Source organism: Hermetia illucens, chromosome 4, assembly GCF_905115235.1.
Source record: "Hermetia illucens chromosome 4, iHerIll2.2.curated.20191125, whole genome shotgun sequence".
NCBI classification, from domain to species: Eukaryota; Metazoa; Arthropoda; class Insecta; order Diptera; family Stratiomyidae; genus Hermetia; species Hermetia illucens.
In genome coordinates, this window is record NC_051852.1 from 23,697,003 (window position 1) to 23,709,850 (window position 12,848).

The window sequence follows — 12,848 nt, forward strand, 5'->3', positions numbered from 1 at the left end:
GTGGCGGACGACGCTGAAAACACCTTTTTCTCTTGTGAAAGGTGAGACGGCTTTCGTTAGCAGCAGCTTTATGCAGACAAAGAGGAGTTCTCTTCAGACAACATTGTCAGAGAGATACCGGAGATCCCTGGCAACTCGAGTCGTGTTGCGCATTATGTTCGGGCTCTTCGCATTGCGAAGAAGATTGACCTTGACCAGCAGAGGGGCTGGATTGCGAAGGGTTCCCTAAGCTGCCAAAGCCAGGAGAGCGGGAAGGCTAGCCCTAAGTAATATATCAAACGGTTCTAGGATAGTTCTTTGATGATAGGGTGGTATTTAGCTGGTAGCCCGTCGGCGCACTGTTGCGGGAGTCCAAAACTCTGTATGCAAGCAAATTGACCTGCCTCACTACAACAAAAACAAAGTTTAAAAAGTACGAACAACTATTGCTTCGTCTTAGGAAGCGGCAGCTCATTAGTCTAGCATACAGAGAGCTTTTTGCTTTAAATAAGATTGGCACCCATGAAGCGCTTGCAGATTAGCTTAAGGAAGCGAGAAACATCTAGTCACCCTGCGGTCACGGTGTTGCCAGGGTCCGGGTGAGGTAGCCTCTGATGAGTTGCTTCTGCACTGAAGAAACCGTGTGTGTGTGTGTGTGTGTGTGTATGGTGGGGGAGAAGCTACAGCTTCTGAGCACTCAGGCCGTGTTGGCCCATTGTACTCGCCTCCCCCGTCTAACGGAATATTCCGGATTCGTTAACGTATCGCAGGATTTCCGTTAATGGATGTGATGCTACCCGTCGCAATTGGAGGACATCGGCACCAAAGATCTGATGCCTGATGCGTCCATAGACGGGGCATTCACATAGGAAATGCTCCGTGGATTCCGCTTCCTCATTACAGGAGGGACACGTATCATCTCCAGTAATTCCTATTCTGAACATATGCCCAGCTAGTGAATTACGGCCTGTCAGAATGCCCACAATACACCTGCAAGTCCTCCTGCTTTTCGACAGGATAAACTTTGCGGTACGTATGTTGGGTTCTGGCAGGAAAAGTTTGGTGTGTTGAGCAGCATTTAAGCTCTGCCATCTGTCGTTATGGGAAACTTGTTCCCAGTTTTTGAAAACAGATTTAGCCAATGCTACTGATACCCCAATTGCTGGCTTCGGCCCCGGCATAGGGGAGATTGACCCCTCTTTCGCTAAAGCGTCCGAGATTTCATTTCCCTCTATGCCACAGTGACAAGGTACCCAGAGTAGTTCCACCGTTTTGAATCTAGACATAGAGTTCAAACGGTTTCTGCATTCCTGAACGATTTTCGAGGTGATCAAAGGACTGCTCAATGCCCTCAGTGCAGCTTGACTGTCACTGCAGATTGCGATGCGCCTGCCCTTCAACCGCTCGTCAATCACCTAGTTTGCCACCCTTAGGATCGCATAAACTTCGGCTTGAAAAACCGTTGCATATTCTCCCAAAGGAAAAGCCCACTTCTCGTTTTTATTCGAGAGGTAGACTCCGGCTCCAGAACCCTCTTCTGTTTTTGAGCCATCGGTGTAGAAGACTTCCGTATATCCCGCCACGCATTCCTCTGGGTCTTCCCAGTCCTCTCTACGATTCAGGGTAACTACATATCTTCTACCAAACAGATGTATGGGGACACGAGAATCGGAAGGCATTGTAACAACTGGATTTAGTCCTCCCAGTAACTCTTCCAATGCTCTGTGCCCCCCACATCCGTTGTTTTCCCATAGATCTAATCGAATTAGCCTATGAGCTGCTCTCATCGCAGCGCTTTGAATAAATATATCCAGGGGCTGCAAATTGAGTAATGCATTCAGAGCTGCGCCGGATGTCGTGCTCATGGCACCAGTGATACCCAGACAAACAGTTCTTTGCAGTGCGTCTAGTTTACGGTGAAAACCTTTTTGTCTCACCTTAACCCAGCATACTACGGATGCATATATAAACATCGACCTAATGATGGCAACGTATATCCACATTACCACATGAGGCCTGAGTCCCCATGTCGAGGCAAAGGTCCGTCTGCACGGCCCATAAGCTGCGAGAGCTCGTTTCATCTTTACCTTACATGTTTGTTCCAAAGAAGTTTTTTATCTAGAGTGACCCCCAGATATTTCACTTCTTCGGAGAGTTGAAGGGTAGTACCCCTCATCTCAGGGAGACAAAGTCCATCCAGTTTTCTCCTTTTTGTGAATAAAACCATTGTGGTTTTATTTGGATTAACTGACAAACCATGTCTAAGGCACCAGCTGTCTATCAAATCAACGGCACGCTGTATATTCCTACACACCTTTCCAAGATCCCGATCAACAGCAAGTACAGCCACGTCATCAGCATAAGTTTGAGCGTGTATTGGCAAATTTTGCAGTTTACATAGCAGTGAGTCGATCAGCATACTCCACAGAAGCGGCGAAAGCACATCTCCTTGGGGGCAGCCCTTCGTTGCTTCCGTAGTCAGGTAGCGATCGACCCCTACCTCAACGCACAACAATCTTTGCGTTAGCATAGCATGGATCCACTTAATTAAAGCATCATCAACACCATGCGCTCTGGCGGCATCACAAAGTTTTTGAAAAGGAGCACAGTCAATGTCCACGAACCCCCCCATCGCGTACTCATCATTCAAAGTTGCATCCTCTATCTTTGTGACCAAAGAATGAATAGCAGACTCACAGGACTTTCCACGTTGGTAAGCATGTTGGTTTTCACTAAGTTGGTGTGACCTAAGTGCGTTTCCACGAATGTAACGCTCCACCAGTCTCTCCAAACCTTTCAGCAAGAATCAAGTCAAGCTGATTTTTCTGAAGTTCTTTGGATTAGAATGGTCATCTTTCCCAGGTTTCGGTATGAAAACTACCTTAACCTGTTGCCAAGAAGAAGGCACGTAGCCCAGAGCAAGACATCCTCGAAAAATATTTCTTAGAGGTCGCTCTAAATGCTCCACACCCTCCTTTAGCATTGCCGCATAGATGCCATCCATGCCAGGTGCTTTGAAATGTTCAAAGGACAGTATGGCAGCTCTCACCTTTTCATGGGTAACAACCGCTTTCGCAGTGTTCCAGTTCCTCTTGCAACACTGCGTGTTGAAGGGGTTGCAAGAACCGTCAACTCTCCCCCTACCACTTCTCTCACCCGTTCTCCCGGGTGGTGTACTTCCAGGAGGGTCTGTACTGAGTCCAGTCTGGAGCTCGTGAAAGTACCGTCGGGTTTTCTAAGAGAATCCAACTTGGCCGACTCATCCTTTTTGAGGACTCTGCACAGCCTTGAAGTCTCCCTTTCGCCTTCCAGTTCCTCACAGTACGCTCTAAAGGAGTCTCGTTTCGAGCACCTCACGAGCCTCTTATATTCACGTTGTGAGTTCCTGAAATTTAACCAGTCTTCGTTCTTGTTACTTTTGCAAGCACGATTTAGAAGTTGCCTGGTTGATTTCCTGAGTTTTGCAGTTCTCGGTTCCACCAAGGAACCGTTTTACCGCTTTGGCCTCGGGAAATAGGACAAGCCTCTAAAAGTGTGCAGTTCAGAGTTTTCACTTCATCTTCCAGCACCAAAGGAGTCCTTAGTCGTCTAGGGTACTGTACTTTATTGCCAAGAAGATCATTGAACTTTGCCCAATCCGTTTTCCTAGGGTTCCGTCTTTGTACTGCAGACTTTTCGCCCGCAATAATCAGATTGAATTCTAAATATCGGTGATCTGACAGTGAGACCTCGTCTAGCACTCGCCAGTGTGTAATCAACTCTAACAATTTTGGGGTACAGATTGTTAGGTCAATTACTTCGCTTCTTCTCGGTCCCACCCTACGTTTGCAGTCATAAGACCAGCTGAAGTGATGAAATCAAATAGCTTCTCTCCTCTTGGATTGCATTTGCTACTGCCCCAACAAATATGTTGAGCATTCGCATCGCAACCTATTAAGAGTTCGAGACCACTTGATTCTGCATACGCCACCAGATCCCTAAGTTCTTGCGTCGGTGGAGGATACAAAGAATCATAGGGTAAATAAGCGGAGGCAACTATGATGTTTTTCCTCTCGCCATTTATTTGGCATTGTATGATGACCGTAGCTAAGTCCTGGGAACAATATTGTCTCAGCATAATTGCTGCTCTCTGCTCTCTGCAAGCTCTCGGTCTTATGGATCTTATGAAGAAACCGTAATCCTTCATACTTTTTGAACTTAGAATGTTAGCCAAAAAGGGGGAAGTGGGAGAGAATTTTGCTTTGGTCCGCCATGAAGTGGATGGCGGACTCAGGGCTCCCTCGATTTCAAACCAAAAAAATGTCGTATTTTCGACTCCATGTTGGATCGACTTTGGGAGATTTAAATAAAATCATTTGGTAGCAAAGGAGTTTCCTTTAAAGAACTTTCTCGTTGTCTTCCTACACTTGAATAACAAGGACCCATTTCGAAGTCAACACCAGAGAACTTATTATTTGTTTGATTTCCTGCATCTAGTCCTCGAGCCCATCCACTTGCGGTCAATATTTATACATTCATAAAGCACTAACTCATGTCTAATGGTTGATAAGCTGACACATTTGTCATACGCTCCCCTAGGAAAGCCGGTCCCCAAGATTCTCATATGCTCTGAAACGTGCCAATTGCCACAGAATATCCTTAAATAATGAACGACTATACATGCACATATGTCAAACATTTACCCAGCTAAGCATAACTATCAGCCCTTGCGTAACTATTGTCATCCTCTCTAATGAAATTCCCGAATGCTGACACACGAGTACATATGTGGCATGTTGTTGACGCTGTAATTAGCAATTTAGTAAACATCAAATCACGTAACGGTCCATGGAATCAGAATGAATCAATTATGGTCCAGCCAGAGGAAGCGATCAGTCTGTCGCGACTCATTATTGGCTGCATGACGTTTGGTCGTCTATGAGGGTTGTTAGGGTCTCTAATGTAATTCCATAAATTTAATAAATTCGAGTTCAATTTCAGCGTCAGTAACTCCGCGCTGATGTTTTGGGGTCACACTTCCTCGACATTTAAACCTGCGGATACTCCACGCCACAATGTTGAAACCACCGACAGATGCAGACCTAGTTCCGCTAATTGAACTCTGCAGAGAAATAGCTTTAATTATTTGTAGTTTTTAGAATATTGAATCTATTCCACTGAAAATAGAAGATATGAATAAACTTCAATAGTTGTTTACTAGCGACTAGGATGTGCTGGAGTCCTGTATCCCTCATGGGAAGGATGCATGCATTTTAAACAGCCCTCTTCCTTCATTCTATCTTCAGGACTACAATGACGGCAAAACGCAGTTAAATTTACATAAAAAAGGACGAAAGGGATGAGACTTGAAGAACAGCTGCAAAGAACGAAGCAATGACTTGGCAAGTCCTTGGCAATGGGGGTCGAAATTTTATTCAAAATTCACTTCAACATAAACAGATTCCAATAATGTTACGAATCCTTTTTGCACATTCAACTGAGAACCTATGTCCTGACTACACTATTGCATAATATCCGAGACTATCTCCGAAATTGAATCCTTACACAACTCCTACACGAAGAGGAAAACTCATAGTTCGCTGGTTGATTCGCCTTTTTCCTCCATAGCTCGTCTGTCTACCGTTACGGCCGGGAAGATGAAAACACCTCCAACTCGGGACTGATAAAAAAGGAAACGAGACGCACACGAGATCGGGCAAGCGGAAATAGTGATGCAACACGTGAACATAGGGAAATTGATGACAGCCCGAAGAGGAGCATAGCATATTGATTTCATGGCAGCAGGAGCGAACATTTCGAGCGCTTCACAGAAGTCCTGGCTGGCACATCTCTCGTACCGAAGGACCCTTTCTACATACACGTCACCATCTTTTACACAGTTTGTCGAAAAGAATTGAATCAGGAAATATGACGGAAATTAAATTTGTAGTCAGACGGTTGATGATAGGAAGACAAACTGGGCAAGGAAGTTAAAATGTACTGAACTGTGCCAGCGTGTGGGTGTGATGCTCCTTTTCTCTGTTGATTTCTTTCAACTGATAGCGAGAAATTGATAGGTTCAATTACGCAAGCAGCTGGATGAGAATCATGGAAGGTATCAGGTTACTAGGAGCGATAGCTTCTCATAGCGAATCAGGATTGTAATTTGTAGTTTCCCTTGAGCACCTGGAAGTGCTCACTTACTTCCGGGAAAATATTGGAAGACTATAATTGGCTATTGCCGATTTCGTTAATCAATTCAGGAGTAAATATTAAAGTTGATCAACAAAAGGAACTAACTAAATTGGGATCTCTTTCTTCTTATTTTTCTGAGATAATTGGGTCGCCGAATTACAGCAAGAATTAACTGAATAGTCCTTCGAACAACTGGAGGTGAGGCCCGATGACATGCTGAGCTTAAAGGAACCAGCTCGTATGAACCAAGGTTGATACTTAACATTGAAAGACCAAGATAAAGTTACAGGCTGCGCAAGGAGTAAGTGGTTTCCACTATACAAACGTACGCCTTCTGAATGAGCACGATCTTTGGGACAATTGTAAAGAAGGCCTACTGAACACACAGCCTAATAATACGTTTTCCAGTGTCTATCTTACGCCGCTTGATGCTTTGGAGGACGCTATCTTGGGAATTGGTGGGCGGATCTTGGTCGGGGTGACTTCAATGCCAGAACACTTGAAAGGAGCATGCCTCACACAGACTTCGGAAGGAAACGAATTCTGGAAATGGCGGCGAGAACATGACTGGTAGTTCTAAACAGCGAATCCACCCCAACGTTCCGGCGCCCAGACTGCGAGAGAAGCATTCCAGATGTAACTTTCGCGTCAGATTCACTGATGGAGGGGTGGCGCGTTCTGCAAGACTTTTCGATAAGCGACTATCAATACATTGCCTTCGAAGTGGTTGACACAAACTCTGGGTGTGTGCCACCCCACTGCTCTTTATGTGCATGGAACGTTGCGAAAGTGAACACCGGGAGGTTTGTCAAAACTCTTGGATCAGGTTGGGACGCGCTGAAGCGTTCTTCTGGGGGTGGTGGTGCTGCAGTTGACACTGTCGAAAATTCAGTTATGAACCTGATAACGGTGGCCTCCGGAGCCTCCGTGGTTAACACAACGTCTAAGCGACCGGAAGGAGGAATGCACCATAGTGACGGAGTACAAATCAGCCAAAAGGAGACTCCGCAGCGTAATAAACAAGAACAAAGCTCGCTGTTGTCAGGATCTGGTCGACGAGGTGAACGGACTCGGATACAAACTGGTAACCCGAAAAGTCGGGGCTCTGCGGAAACCCTGTTCACTTAAGCCCGAGCAGGTGGACCGCATTGTAAGAGCACTATTCCCTGTGCACCCCATATGGGATAATGACGTCAGCACGGAGAGCACCGAGGACTGTCCACTTTTCTCTATGAAAGAGTTGGAACAGGCAGTCCTCTCTATGAAACTTCTTGCTTCTTGCGCCAGGATCCGGTGGTATTCCAGCAGAGGTGTACAAACTGGTATTCGAACATCGCCCAGATCTACTGCTCGGTGCATTCAACGCTTGCCTGAAAGAGGGCATTTGCCCTTCCCATTGGTAGGTCGCGAGGCTTGTACTAATTAGCAAAGGGAAAGGCGACCCCGAGTTGCCGTCATCATATCGCCCACTTTGTATACTCGACACTGCTGGAAAAATGCTCGAAAAGCTTATCAGAAGTCGACTCGCTGAACCGATATGAGCTGCCGGCGATTTTTCTCCACGGCAGTTCGGTTTTAGAGCAGAGAGATCCTCAATTGATGTTGTCATGCAAGTCGTGGATGCCGTTTGATGAGCGGGGACACAAAGCCGCCCTGCTCTTTGGATGCTGCTCCTGGTAACGCTTGACGTCAAAAACACCTTTAATTCCCTAAAATAGAAGGCCATTCTAAGCACACTAGACAAAACTTTCTCCATGCCGAACTATCTCTTACGGATATTGAGGGACTATCTGAGGAATCGCTTCCTGCTCTATGAAACACTAGAGGGCCAGAGGAGGAAGGGGGTCACGTCGCAGTAGCAAAGGGATCTATCCTAGGGACGAACCTCTGGAACGCTATCTATGATAGTCTACTTAAACTCGACATGCCAGAAGAGTTGCGCCTAGTCGGCTATGCAGATAATGTCGCGGCGCACTGTCGAACAGGCGCAAAGCAGACTGGGCATTTGATGCGACGGGTAAGCGGATGGATGACTGCTCATGGTTTCAACCTTGCGCTGGAAAAAACCGAGGTATTCATCCAGACTAAAAAGAGAATTCCATCTCCGCGTCCCATTCCATTTGGCGAGTCAATAATTGAGTCAAAAAATCGATAAAGTACCTCGGCTGACTCTTGACTCAAAGCTGAGCTTTTTTGAGCAAATCAAAGCAGCAGCCAACAAGACTTCCGATGGAGTTTCGGCGTTAAGTAGGTTAATGGCAAATATTGGGGGTCGTACGTCTAGCAGGCGACGTCTAATGATAAATTCAACGTAGTCCGTCCTGCTCTATGGTAGAGAGATATCGGCTAAAGAGCGTCAAACGATATACAAGCGCAGGGGAGGTGGTTACCTGTAAAGAACGGCAGCCTAGATGAGTGGTAACTATCTTGGCAAAATGAAACTAGAGGCAGATGGACTGCGTGGCTCATTGGCAAATTAAGTGCGTGGCTGACTCGGAAGCATAGTGAGACTGATTATTTTCATACCGAGTTCTTAAGTGGGCATGGAGGTTTTCAGTCTTCCCTGTACCAGATTAGAAAGCCACGATCACTGGATTGTGTGTTTTGGAATAGAGTCCTGCACGGCGCTCATCACCTTTTTTTTTGGTTTGGTTGTTGAGTAGTTTATCAAAATACTCAACCCATTGCTCCAATATGCCCATTCTGTCGGAAATTAGATTTCCCTCTTTGTCTCGGCAGGCTGACCAGCGAAGTGTATAAGGTTTCGTCCAAGTGGCTCGTTGGTAAAACTTATGTACCTGATGCGGTTGCTCCCTGTGTTTTTCGAGTTCACAGACTTGTTGGTTGTAACTGGAAGACCAGTATAATTTGTCCCGGATTTAGGAAACTCGCCTTTATCCTTCTCCGTTTTCAGTTTTTCGTTAAGAAAGAGCTCTCAGCGGTCACCACGTGGAGGTGGAGATATGGTTTGGTAGTAGAGCTGTTGATGTTGGTTCAGGGGGCATTTCCCAGGTTTTATGCTCCATCGTGGCTACTAATCCACGTTTTGCACTGGGACCTATATTACCCTTCGACCATGACGATGGGGAGGTGTTTAGTTGGTAGTTCGACGACGTACCGTTGCGGGAGTCCAACATTCTGTTCGTAAATGTATTCATCTACCATCGTCCCCCCCCCCCCCCTCCCCCCACAGATAAATTTGTCAGTCAAGCGCCTTCGCCAGAACCAGAAATGCAGTGTGAAGAAGACGATGCGTTTTTTCTCTATGCATTTCGAGAATAGTTCCACTGATCTTGACAAATCTCGCTTGATTCACGGTTATTTATACGATGTCCTGAATACGGTTGTCAAGAATGCGTTCAAAAATCTTGATGGTATGGAACCGGATCGGACGGTAATTTTAACATTCTGGTGGATGACCTTTCTCTTTCCATATTGAAGCTGTGGTACTTTTTCCAGTCAGATGGTGTTCTACCTTTCTCAATAACCCGATTGAAGAGGCCACCGTTCAGTGTTAGATTCCAGTTCCTCCCTTTCCAGAGCTCAGATGTGATGTCTTCAGGTCCTGTTGATCTCCCCTTTTTCGTTCGTTTTATTGCTTCCTCGGCTTTGATATCGCTGATGGTTAAGTTCTGATGGTTTTACGTGAGTACCCACGGTCTTTTCAAGACAAAGTGGTACCAGACTATACTATATGCATCGCGGGAATGGTACGAGACTATACTAAAGGCATGGCTCAGCTTTTATGTTGGAGGATCCAAGGCCTACCTAAATCTCTACCGCAATTAAGAGTAGGGGACGCGTGTTATAGATGCCTCTCCACGCTCGAGGCCCAAAGGGCTCCTGTCAGCTTGGGAGTACCCACTACGCCCACTAGACGGCCAACCCCAAATAATCGTGCTACGGAGACATACGAATCGAAAGGGCTATCTTGATTCCCATGGTATCAGATATCTTCTGGTGGGGCTTTGTAGCCGGAGCCACTTCAGAAGAATCCCCAAGCAGACTTGGATCTAATTGCCCTAACTAGGCTTCGTAGCAATTGCGCATTGCATAATGACAAACAAGTCAATGTGAATACTGCGTTTCCCGACACTAGCATTTGAAGGCTCTCCTTGGCCACGTCGCGTTGAATCAGTGGACAGAATTACTGCCTCGTTTACTTCAGAACACCACTGACCGGTGGGATTACTCGAAATGCCGTCAGTGTCGTAGAAAACTTATGGTAGAAGCGTTTCTTTTTACAGACTTCATTTAGACATCGATGTTCCAAGCCAAGAATCTCTTTATGGATCATGTTTTTAACTGAGTTCTTCCACATTCATTCCTCACGCTGTTTTATCGGTGGCTTGATTCACAAAACGGCAATCAACCGCCGACGTTGATGTACGATGGCCTTATGGTTGAGGCTTAACTGGATAACTTCCTCAGCTACCATATGGCTCATATTTAGGATTCGCTGTCCATCTGGGCCCCAAGTGTATCAAGGCCATCCAAGTTCTCTACCTCATTTACCAGCAGGCATCTCCTTACTAGCTTCTGACTTTCCAGTTTCAGTGGCGGTTTTTTTTCCTAGATTTTTTCACATCTTTTTCAGTTTTACCTTCTTCTCTTCCTCGCAACTGAACATGATAATGAGGTCTAAGAGCCTCCAAGTCCTCAACCTTGTGGCGTTAGGCAGATAAACCAAGGTTCTAAGCTATTCTGCTGTATCTTCCGTGACGTAACTCGCCAGTATTAGTCCTACTCGAAAGCGTTCGCTGTTGGACGTAACTCTGACCCTTCCACCCTTTATACGTCTACTCGTCTGTGGATTAGCCTTTACTGCCAACGAGAAGATTTTTTTCCGAATTTACTGACTCCCTAAATGATAGGAGATAAATGATAAATGAAATGGACTTAGTAACTTACGATAAGGACCTACTGCTACTTTGAAGCTGTACTTAATACTAGACTCCTCAGAATAACATGCTTTCAAAGACTCACTTCACTACCGCATGAACTCAAACTTCCAAAAATAAGAGCACACTCCACGAAAAAGTTGGTACTCTATTGAAATAAATACTTAGAGACACTCAAACCTGAAGCGAAGAAATGCGGTAATTCCATTTTAATAAGAAATTCACAAAGCATAAACCACCACCCCATCGCTGACCCCAAATGATATAAAAATATCCACAGAAAATGAATATTCAAGGATTCAATCCCAAAAAAAGAACTCATCTTCCTTCCTACCGTTGCAGAAAAAGATTCGTATCTATGAAAAAATCCTGATTTATATAGAAAGATGGTCCTTTTAAGTTGACCTAGCTGGCATTTATGTCGAAGAAAATCCCAAAAATCGCAACTGTAGCAGCCAAAGGACATCGGCTATTCGCAATAACTCACTTTATTCCTTGAGCATTGGAACCGATGCTTTCGGTTAAAGAAGGGTCGACGTCCGGAAAAAAACCAGGAGCTGCTTTGGTACCCGTAAATGGGTGAAAATAAAAACAGAAGGAACATAACGTGATTAGGCATGGATGGCGAGGATGTTTTTGTTTCGTAGCAGTTCTTCTAATGCGATTGCATTGAAAACTATAAAAAAAAACGACGAAACAACAGACAAGGAGGAAGAGCTGGGTGCGTTTGGGCGGAGCACAAAGATGCGTCGTTCACCGCAGCGACCAGTGAAAGAGGCAACGAGGGCTGATATACCCGATGAGACACCGGGGCGCCCAAATAAAGAGGAAGCCTCACCAAGTGGTGCGACTGACCGTGCGGGGATGGCAACTCCATTACCTTGCAGTGACCCTGTCCTGGAAGTAAGCTCAGTGAGAAACGCTAGTCCTGAGCAGATGGATTTGGACACAAATCGAGTGGAAATGCATTCGACCGTCCTCGCTAGAGCCGAAGAGGAAAGGCTCATCCGAAAGTGCGCAGCAGTGGTGAAACGTATGCGGTCGGCAACGTTCCTTCAGAGAAACGTCAGCAAAGGCGTCAAAAACGGGCTGATGGAACTGGAGGAACTACTGGACCGCATTTCCTTCTATAGACGCGCGTGGAGAGCAGCGGAAGACGATTGTAGAGCAGAAACAGTCGCACTCCCCGCTGAGAATGCTGCTTGCGTCAAACGGACCGCAGATAGCCCTCTGCAAAGTGAACAGGGGAAAAAGCGGAAAGAGGACGACGTGCCTGAAGGAGACTTTATCGAAGTAGTCTCCAAGGCCCAAAAAAAGAAGGCGAAAAAGGATAAAAAGAAACAACGGACTCCGGCGCCAGAGACACGTCTGTCCAAAAACAAGGAGGCTGCCAACCCAAAGCCAGTAGCGGAAAAAACGAGGAAACGAAGAAGGACTAGACCGTCGGCTCTGCTCATTAAGCCGACGGAAGGCAAGACATTTGCGGAAGTCCTTAGTGAAATCCGCTACAGGATGAAACCCGAGGAGAACGGAGCAGAGGTGTCTTCGATACGGAAAACGAGGAGTGGTGGAGTTCTCGTCGAACTGGGCCCAAAGACGACCAACAAGAGCACGTTCTGCGAAGCGGTCAAGGGGCTATTGGGGGAGAAGGCCCTTGTTTCCAGCCTAGAACCCATGTGCTCTCTGGAAATACGGGATCTTGACTGCCTCACAGAAAAGGTCGAAGTAGAGGAGGCGCTAAAGCGTGAATGTCCAGAGGTAACCAATGCCCGGGTAAGTATTACCTCTGTAAAT